Below are 10,799 nucleotides of genomic sequence, written 5' to 3'. Positions count from 1 at the left end.
CGGGGACTGGGCTGAGCGGGGAAATTGGCGGCCGTGGTGCCTGGTGTGTGCGCCGCGCGGGAGGATGAGTCAGCCTCCCCCAACCCCGGCGAGTCCCCACAGGGTCCTGGGGCACCCAGCCAAAGCCTGGGGGGCGGTGCAGGGGCCAGAGGGGTGGCCGTGAGGACGGGGGTGGTGAGCAGTGCCTTCCCAGGAGCCACCAGGGAAAGCTCCCTGCCCTGGACCAACTTTCTCATGGCCCAGGGAGCCTGAGGGAATTCTGAGCAATGTTTTCCCTGTGGGAGCACATGATGCCCAGATTGGGGTTGGGGGGTGCCTCTGTGGGCATCTTAAAGAGAAACCAGAAATAGAGCTTCCCCTGCACCTGCCCGGGAGCTGCAGCCCTCCTGTGCCGGGAGGAGCTCCATGTCCCTGGCCACATGCGAACCTCAGAAGGGGCTCAGATTGTTCCCTGCTGGGTCCAGCTGGCCTCCCGGGGCCTTTGTTTTTAGGGAGGGGTTGGGGGAGGGCTCGAGGATGCTGACGGTCACGGCCACGCCCGAGGCTGGGGCCCAGCTGGGCTGCTTGTTTACGTGGGGAGGCCGGGGGAGGCCAGTCCAGGCAAGTTCCAAGTGTAATTGCATCTGGACTCTTAAAAGGAATTGTGTGAAGTGGGCAGCGGCTCTGAAGTCCACCGCCTTATTTGGTATGGAAATCTGTTTCTTTCAAAACTAATGAGAGGTGCTTGTAAATGGGAAAGCCATTCTTTGCTTGGGTTTGCTGCGTCCCATTGCCACCCACTGTCCTCTGGCCTGGAGGCCAGGCTTCTGCAGGGACATGGCTCCCATGGCTGCCTCCGATCTTGGGTGACCCTGGGACTCGGTTCCTCATCTGTCAGGTGGGAAGAATAATGACTCTCGGAGTAGCAGTGAGAAAGGAATCATGTCCTGGGTAAGAAAGCTCTTTGTGACCCCAGAAACACTGTGTCATTCATTCCCTCTCTCCCCTCACAAAGCTTAGGGTGACTTGGAGGGGGCCGGCCCAGTGTTGGCCCCGTGAGACACTGTCCCTGCACTTCCAACCCTCATGTTCTGTCCTCATGCCCTGAACAGCCACCACCCTGCCGTCAGTGGCCCTCCTCCACCCCTCCCAGGAGAAGGGAAGTTTATTTTTAGTGGTCCAGTGCCGTGGGCCTCACAGGTGGACTCTGGTCTCACCCCCACCCCAGGCCCCCTACAAGGGTGCAGGCCAGGACCCTCCTCTGCTGGGCCCTCCTGTGGCCCCTCGTTGCCCAGCTGCTCCGAGTCGGACCCTCCGAGCCAGCAGGGAGGGCGCAGAGCCTCCCAGGCAGACCCGCACACACTGCAGAGCGCCTGCCGGGTACCGTGCACTGTGCTCTGGGCTGATGAACAGGCAGATGAGGTCTCTGCCCTCCCGGAGCTGCCATCAAGCTGGGAGGCGGACCAGAATCAGATGACCCAGACATACGTAAAACCAGCTGAACAGAAGGCACCAGCATGCCAGGGAGATCAGGACGGCTTCCTGGAGGAGGTGATGAGGGAGCCTGTGGGGAAAGTTGGGCAGGAGCAACTCAGGTGAGAAGGGTAAGGAAGGCATCCCCAGCAGAGGAAACTGCACGAGCAAAGGCCCTGAGGCAGGAGGCGTGCTTCACTAGTGAATGGGGGGCTGGATGAGGCCGGGGGGAGGCAGAGAGGGCAGAGGCCTGGATGAGGCCCCCAAGTGGGCAGCTCTGATTGGCCCTTCCTGGCCCAGAATCTCGCCCTCTGTGTCCTGTTCTCACCTCTCTGTCGACCTTTGTCCGCTCTGCTCAGGGGACAAGTGCAGTGAGGATGATGACAATTACATCTGCCTTTTGCTGTGTCCTCTGAGCCAGGGCTGCATAAATGGGATCGTTTTATCCTCACAACATCGCCCGTTTTACACCTTCATTCAACACACATTTACCGGGACTTCCCTGGTGGTCCAGTGGTTAAGACTCCGTGCTCCCAATGCAGTGGGCATGGGTTTGATCCCAGGTCGGGGAACGAAGATCCCGCTGCTCGGTGTGGTCAAAAAAAAAAAAAAAAAAGTGTACGATTCAATGGTTTGAGTGTATTCAGAGAGTTGTGCAACCATGACCACCATCTAATTTTAGAATGTTGCTTTCACCGCCTAAAAGAACCCCATACTTATTGGCAGCCTCCGCAGCCCCTGGTCACTACTCATCTAATTTCTGTCTCTATGGATTTACCTGTTCCGGACATTTCACAGAAGTGAAATCACACAGGTCTTCTGTGTCTTGATCCTTTCACTCAGCGTAAAGTTTTCAAGGTTCTTACATGTTGTGAATTCGCATATCAGCGCTGCATTCCTTTTCATGGTGATAGGCTGGTTCTCTAGGGTCCAAAACCCCTTTCTCTTCTGCTTGGCTAAGGTCCTCCAGGAGACAAGGCAAATGTGTACATGGTCTGGGTGTCCCAGGTTAATTCCTGAGGCCATTTGGTTTCAACCCTTGAGATTAAAAAGGTCTCTCCAAGGTCTAGCCTGTTCTCCTGATGGGGAAGAGTGAGGAGGACACCTCCTCCAGCCAGGATGGAGCATCTGTGATGGAATGTGCATCTTAGGAATCTCTGCAGAAGCCTACACTCTCCTTTGTCCTGCATGTGGAAGACTATTCATTTGTTCATTTATCCATCCATCCATCATCCATCCATCAATCCACCCATTATCCATCCATCCATAATCCGTCTTACATCCATCCATCCTTCATCCATCCATCCATCATACATTTTACCTCCATCCTTTCATCCATCCATCCTTCCATCCATAATCCATCCAACGTCCATTCATCCATCACCCATCCATCCATCCACCATCCATCCATCCGTCCATCCATCCATCCGTCCATCTATCCATCCATTCTTACCTTCATTCAACACGTATTTACTGAACACCAACAAAGTTGGGGCTGGGGAAAGAATTGTGGAGGAATCAGACATGAAGGAAGAGAAGAACGGGTGATAAGTAGAAACAAATGAACACAAGAATTCCAACCGGAATCAGTGCAGTGAGGATAATGAACAGGTGTGGTGATAGAAAATTATGTGGTAGCAGAAGAGAGGGTGTGATGTAGGTGGAATAATGGCTCCCTAAAGATGTTGAAATCCCAGTCCCCAGATCCTGAGCCTATAGGAACTTATGTGGCAAAAGAGACTTTGCAGATGTGCTGAAGTTAAGGATCCTGAGAAGGAGAGATTATCCAGGGTTATCTGGGTGGGCCCTGTATAATCGCAATGGTCCTTACAAGAGGGAGGCAGGAGGGTCAGCGTGAGATGTGATGATGGAAGATGATCAGGAGATCAGTCAGGTGAAGTGATGAGTGAAGAAAGAGGTTGGAGGGATGTGAAAAAGGGGCCATGGACCGAGGATGCAGTAACCTCTAGAAGCTGAAAAAGACAGGGAAATGGATTGTACCCTAGGGGCTCCAGCCCTGCCGACACCTTGAGTTTAGGCTTCTGATCTCTAGAACTACAAGAGAATAAATGTGTGGGGACTTCTCTGGCACTCCCGCTGCACGGGGCATGTGTTTGATCCCTGGTCGGGGAACTAAGTTCCCACATGCATGCCACACCGTAGCCAAAAAAAAAAAAAAAAAAAAATACAGCAGCAATAGAAAAACTAAGAACGGTAGATAAGCCTTTTCAGCAAGGCCAGGCTGAAAGCTCTGCTTGAGCTGAGGCCTGAGGAGGGAGAGGAGAGGCTCCAGATACCCACTGAGTCCACAGGAATAGTCCAGGATAAAAAACAGCAGGTGTAAAGGCCCTGAGGTAGGAAAGGATTTGGTGTGTTAGAAGAACAGAAAGGGGGACTTCCCTGGTGGTGCAGTGGTTGAGAATCCACCTGCCAGTGCAGGGGACATGGGTTCAATCCCTGATCTAGGAGGATCTCACATGCCGCGGAGCAACTAAGCCCGTACGCCACAGCTACTGAGCCTGTGCTCTGCAGCCCGTGAGCCACAACTACTGAGCCCAGGCCACAACTACTGAAGCCCGGGCGCTCTAGGGCCTGCATGCCGCAACTACTGAGCCCGCGTGCTGCAACTTCTGAGGCCTGCATGCCTAGAGCCCGTGCTCCACAAGAGAAGCCACCGCAATGAGAAGCCCACGCACCATGATGAAGAGTAGCCCCCGCTCACCGCAACTAGAGAAAGCCTGCGCACAGCAATGAAGACCCAATGCAGCCAAAAAATAAATTAAAAAAAAAAAGAACAGAAAGGGAGGTAGGAGGGCAGTAATGGGAGGGTGTGTGTGATGAGGCTGGGGAGGTGGGTGGGGCCTCCAGCCCCTGCAAGCCCAGGGGCAGAGCCGTCTCCTGGCGCCCGAGACGGGATGTCCCAGCAGCAGGGCCTTGGCTGGTTTCCCATCTTCCTAGTTTGAGGCTTTCTGTCCAGCTTCCAATTCCTCACTTTCCTGCTGCTCAGACATTTTCCAGCCGTGTCCACTTCTCTCCCTCCCCACGGCCACTATGCTGGTGCGGGCCCGTTGTACCTCCCACCTTGACTCCTGGCTGCACCACGACCACTGCACTGTCCCTCTGTGCATTCTGCTCACTCATCAGACTCCTTAATGTGGGTCACTCAGCCAGTAGGGACCGCCAGCATCATTGCCCCGCCGCCCTGCCCACCTTAAACTCCTCGGTCAGCCTTGACACCAGCTGTGGTCCGTCCCTGCTCCCTTCCCTCCACGTCTGCATCCTGGGACCAAATCCCAGTTATCACATCATTTGACCCGTGACCATTTCAGCATGGGATTGAAAAATAAGGAAACTTTTCAAAGGCCACATTTTCATTTTAGAAGTCCAACATGATCGTTTCTAAAAGTCATGAACGATAATTCCCTAAAATTAACAAATACGCAGTGTCCATATTCATTTATTTATTGGTTTATTTATAGGATTGTGTGTGTGAATCAGGATCCAACTAGATGCGCTGGTTGATACGCTTCTTTTCCCCTATTTTCAACTATAGGTTCCCCTGCAGCATCTCTCTCTGTCTCTGTCTCTCTCTCTGAGTTGGATCAGGAAACAGACACACCACACTATCAGGGAAATAAGGGGTTTCATACAGGAATGTGGGTGGGGCTGGGCCATGGAATTCTGGAAGGCTGGAACCAGAGGATGGGAGAAGCAGTCACTAGCCTTCAGGATACTGGCCACTCACCCACTGGTGCCGGGGCAGAAGCTGGGGAAGTGCTGACCCGGTATCACTCAGAGAGGACATGGTGCAGCGGAAGACACTCCAGCCCAGCCCACTCCCCACCCCTTTAACTATTCTTAACTTCTTGGGGGGCTGCAAGTCATTTATTTGGGAGATGATCCCAGGAAGCACTACACAAAGATGGAGAAGTGAGGCAGAGAAGGAAGAAAACCCTGAGAGTTCACTCCTGCCTGGCTTTGAGAGGTCTGGTCCTCAGTCAGCTCACCAGCGCCCCAGCCTCCATCAGTGTGCTGTTGTGACAATTGCAAGACATAGGCAGGTACCCCAGGGAGGGTGGCTTGAGCGGGAGGAGATAGGCTGAGTCCAGTAGTTGGGGGGAGACTGGTGTAAACCCACTCCTGATCTGGGGGGACAGGAGGGAGGTAGGCAAGGGATGATGTTGCACTAGGCTCTGTGTTTCCACTGGGCCTGCCGTTGGTGCATGTGGACACATAAGATAAAAATATGCCTTGGAGGATTGGTTCAAGATGGCAGAGAAGAAGGACGTGCGCTCATTCCCGCTTGCGAGAGCACTGGAATCACAACTAACTGCTGAACAATCATTGACAGGAAGACACTGGAACTCACCAAAAAAGATACCCCACATCCAAAGACAAAGGAGAAGCCACAATGAGATGGTAGGAGGGGCGCAATTGCAATAAAATCAATCCCATAACTGCTGGGTGGGTGATTCACAAACTGGAGAACACTTATACCACAGAAGTCCACCCACTGGAGGGAAGGTTCTGAGCCCCACGTCAGGCTTCCCAACCTGCGGGTCTGGCAACGGGAGGAGGAATTCCTAGAGAATCAGACTTTGAAGGCTAGCGAGATGTGACTGCAGGACTTCAACAGGACTGGGGGAAACAGAGACTCCACTCTTGGAGGGCACACACAAAGTAGTGTGCGCTTCGGGACTCGGGAAGGAGCAGTGACCCCACAGGAGACTGAACCAGACCTACCTGCTGATGTTGGAGGGTCTCCTGCAGAGGGGGGTGGGGTGGCTGTGTCTCACCGTGAGGACAAGGACACTGGCAGCAGAAGTTCTGGGAAGTACTCCTTGGCATGAGCCCTCTCAGAGTCCGCCATTAGCCCCACCAAGGAGCTGGGCAGGCTCCAGTGCTGAGTCGCCTCAGGACAAACAACCAGCAGGGAGGGAACCCAGCCCCACCCATCATCAGACAAGCAGATTAAGGTTTTACTGAGCTCTGCCCACCAGAGCAACACCCAGCTCTACCAACCACCAGTCCCTCCCATCAGGAAACTTGCACAAGCCTCTTAGATAGCCTCATCCACCAGAGGGCAGACAGCAGAAGCAAGAAGAACTACAATCCTGCAGCCTGTGGAACAAAAACCACATTCACAGAAAGATAGACAAGATGAAAAGGCAGAGAGCTATGTACCAGATGAAGGAACAAGATAAAACCCCAGAAAAACAACTAAATGAAGTGGAGATAGGCAACCTTCCAGAAAAAGAATTCAGAATAATGATAGTGAAGATGATCCAGGACCTTGGAAAAAGAATGGAGGCAAAGATCGAGGAGATGCAAGAAATGTTTAACAAAGATCTAGAAGAATTAAAGAACAAACAAACAGAGATGAACAATACAATAACTGAAATGAAAAATACACTAGAAGGAATCAATAGCAGAAACTGAGGCAGAAGAACGGATAAGTGACCTGGAATACAGAATGGTGGCATTCACTGCTGCGGAACAGAATAAAGAAAAAAGAATGAAAAGAAATGAAAACAGCCAAAGAGACCTCTGGGACAACATTAAACGCAACAACATTCACATTATAGGGGTCCCAGAAGGAGAAGGAGAGAGAGAAAGGACCTGAGAAAATATTTGAAGAGATTATAGACAAAAACTTCCCTAACATGGGAAAGGAAATAGCCACCCAAGTCCAGGAAGCGCAGAGAGTCCCAGGCAGGATAAACCTAAGGAGAAACACACTGAGACACACAGTAATCAAACTGACAAAAATTAAGACAAAGAAAAATTATTGAAAGCAGCAAGGGAAAAACGACAAATAACATACAAGGGAACTCCCATAAGGTTAATAGCTGATTTCTCAGCAGAAATTCTACAAGCCAGAAGGGAGTGGCATGACATGTTTAAACTGATGAAAGGGAAGAACCTACAACCAAGATTACTCTACCCAGCAAGGATATCATTCAGATTCGATGGAGAAATCAAAAGCTTTACAGACAAGCAAAAGCTAAGAGAGTTCAGCACCACCAAACCAGCTCTACAACAAATGCTAAAGGAACTTCTCTAAGTGGGAAACACAAGAGAAGAAAAGGACTTACAAAAACAAACCCATAACAAATAAAAAAATGGTAATAGGAACATACATATTGATAATTACCTTAAACGTGAATGGATTAAATGCTCCAACCAAAAGACACAGTCTCACTGAATGGATACAAAGACAAGACCCGTATATATGCTGTCTACAAGAGATCCACTTCAGACCTAGAGACACATACAGACCGAAAGTAAGGGGATGGAAAAAGATAGTCTGTACAAATGGAAATCAAAAGAAAGCTGGAGTAGTAATACTCATATCAGATAAAATAGACTTTAAAATAAAGAATGTTACAAGAGACAAGGAAGGACACTACATAATGATCAAGGGATCAATCCAAGAAAAATATATAACAATTATAAATATATATGCACCCAACATAGGAGCACCTCAATACATAAGGCAACTGCTAACAGCTCTAAAAGAGGAAATTGACAGTAACACAATAATACTGGGGGACTTTAACACCTCACTTACACCAGTGGACAGATCATCCAAACAGAAAATTAATAAAGAAACACAAGCTTTAAATGACACAATAGACCAGATAGATTTAATTGATATTTATAGGACATTCCATCCAGAAAGAGCAGATGACACATTCTTCTCAAGTGCTCATGGAATATTTTCCAGGATAGATCATATCTTGGGTCACAAATCAAGACTTGGTAAATTTAAGAAAATTGAAATCGTATCTAGTGTCTTTTCTGACCACAATGCTATGAGACTAGATGTCAATTAAAGGAAAAAATCTATAAAAAATACAAACTAGTAGAGGCTGAATAATACATTACTAAATAACCAAGAGATCACTGAAGAAATCGAAGAGGAAATAAAAAAATACCTAGAAACAAATGACAATGAAAACATGATGATCCAAAACCTATGGGATGCAGCAAAAGGAGTTCTAAGAGGGAAGTTTATAGCAATACAAGCCTACCTCAAGAAACAAGAAAAATTTCAAATAAACAATCTAACCTGACACCTAAAGGAACTACAGAAAGAAGAACAAACAAAACCCAAAGTTAGTAGAAGGAAAAAACATCATAAAGATCAGAGCAGAAATAAATGAAATAAAAAGAAAGAAAATGATAGCAAAGATCAATAAAACTAAAAGCTGGTTCTTTGAGAAGATAAACAAAATTGATAAACCATTAGCCAGATTCATCAAGAAAAAGAAGGAGAGGACTCAAATCAATAAAATTAGAAATGAAAAAGGAGAAGTTACAACAGACAGCAGAGAAATACAAAGCAACATAAGAGACTACTACAAGCAACTCTATACCAATAAAATGGACAACCTGGAAGAAATGGACAAATTCTTAGAAAGGTATAACCTTCCAAGACTGAAGCAGGAAGAAATATAAAATATGAATGAACCAATCACAAGTAATGAAGTTGAAACTGTGATTAAAAATCTTCCAACAGGGCTTCCCTGGTGGCACAGTGGTTGGGAATCTGCCTGCCAATGCAGGCAACACGAGTTCAAGCCCTGGTCTGGGAAGATCTCACATGCCTCAGAGCAACTAAACCCATGAGCCACAACTGCTAAGCCTGCGCTCTAGAGCCCGTGAGCCACATCTACTGAGCCCGTGTGCCACAACTACTGAAGCCTGCGCGCCTAGAGCCTGAGCTCCACAACAAGAGAAGCCACCGCAATGAGAAGCCAGAGCACCACAATGAAGAGTAGCCCCTGCTCGCAGCAACTAGAGAAAGCACGCACAGAGCAACAAAGGCACAACGCAGCCAAAAAATAAATAAATTTATAAAATAAAAAAAGAAAAAGTTTCAAAAAATAAAAAATCTTCCAACAAACAAAAGTTCAGGACCAGATGGCTTCACACGTGAACTCTATCAAATATTTAGAGAAGAGTTAACACCCATCTTTCTCAAACTCTTCCTTAAAATTGCAGAGGAAGGAACACTCCCAAAGTCATTCTATGAGGCCACCATCACCATGATACCAAAACCAGAAAAAGATACTACAAAAAAAGAAAATTACAGACCAATATCACTGATGAATAGAGATGCAAAAATCCTCAACAAAATACTAGCAAACAGAATCCAACAACACATTAAAAGGATCATACACCATGATCAAGTGGGATTTATCCCAGGGATGCAAGGATTCTTCAATATACACAAATCAATCAATGTGATACACCATATTAACAAACTGAAGAATAAAAACCATATGATCATCTCAATAGATGCAGAAAAAGCTTTTGACAAAATTCAACACCCATTTATGATAAAAACTCTCTAGAAAGTGGGCATAGAGGGAACCTACCTCAACATAATAAAGCCATGTACAACAAACCCACAGCCAACATCATTCTCAATGGTGAAAAACTGAAAGCATTTCCTCTAAGATCAGGATCAAGACAAGGATGTCCACTCCCACCACTATTATTCAACATAGTTTTGGAAGCCCTAGCCACAGCAATCGGAGAAGAAAAAGAAATAAAAGGAAATACAAATTGGAAAAGAAGAAGTAAAACTGTCACTGTTTGCAGATGACATGATACTATACATTCAGAATCCTAAAGATGCCACCAGAAAACTACTAGAGCTAATCAACGAATTTGGTAAAGTTGCAGGATACAAAATTAATGCACAGAAATCTCTTGCATTCCCATACACTAATGATGAAAAATCTGAAAGAGAAATTAAGGAAACACTCCCACTTACCACTGCAACAAAAAGAATAAAATACCTAGGAATAAACCTACCTAGTGAGACAGAAGACCTGTATGCAGAAAACTATAAGACACTGATGAAAGAAAGTAAAGATGATTCCAACAGATGGAGAGATATACCATGTTCTTGGATTGGAAGAATCAATATTGTGAAAATGACTATACTACCCAAAGCAATCTACAGATTCAATGCAATCCCTATCAAATTACCAATGGCATTTTTTACAGAACTAGAACAAAAAATCTTAAAATTTGTATGGAGACACAAAAGACCCCGAATAGCCAAACCAGTCTTGAGGGAATAAAATGAAGCTGGAAGAATCAGGCCACTGGACTTCAGACTATACTACAAAGCTACAGTAATCAAGATAGTATGGTACTGGCACAAAAACAGAAATATAGATCAATGGAACAGGATAGAAAGCCCAAAGATAAACCCACATACCTATGGTCAACTAATCTATGACAAAGGAGGCAAGGATATACAATGGAGAAAAGACAGTCTCTTCAATAAGTGGTGCTGGGAGAACTGGACAGCTACATGTAAAAGAATG

Source organism: Pseudorca crassidens, chromosome 9 (genome assembly GCF_039906515.1).
Source record: "Pseudorca crassidens isolate mPseCra1 chromosome 9, mPseCra1.hap1, whole genome shotgun sequence".
In the NCBI taxonomy this organism is placed as follows: domain Eukaryota; kingdom Metazoa; phylum Chordata; class Mammalia; order Artiodactyla; family Delphinidae; genus Pseudorca; species Pseudorca crassidens.
The sequence above is the reverse complement of the archived record's forward strand: the minus strand, read 5'-3'. Positions refer to the sequence as shown.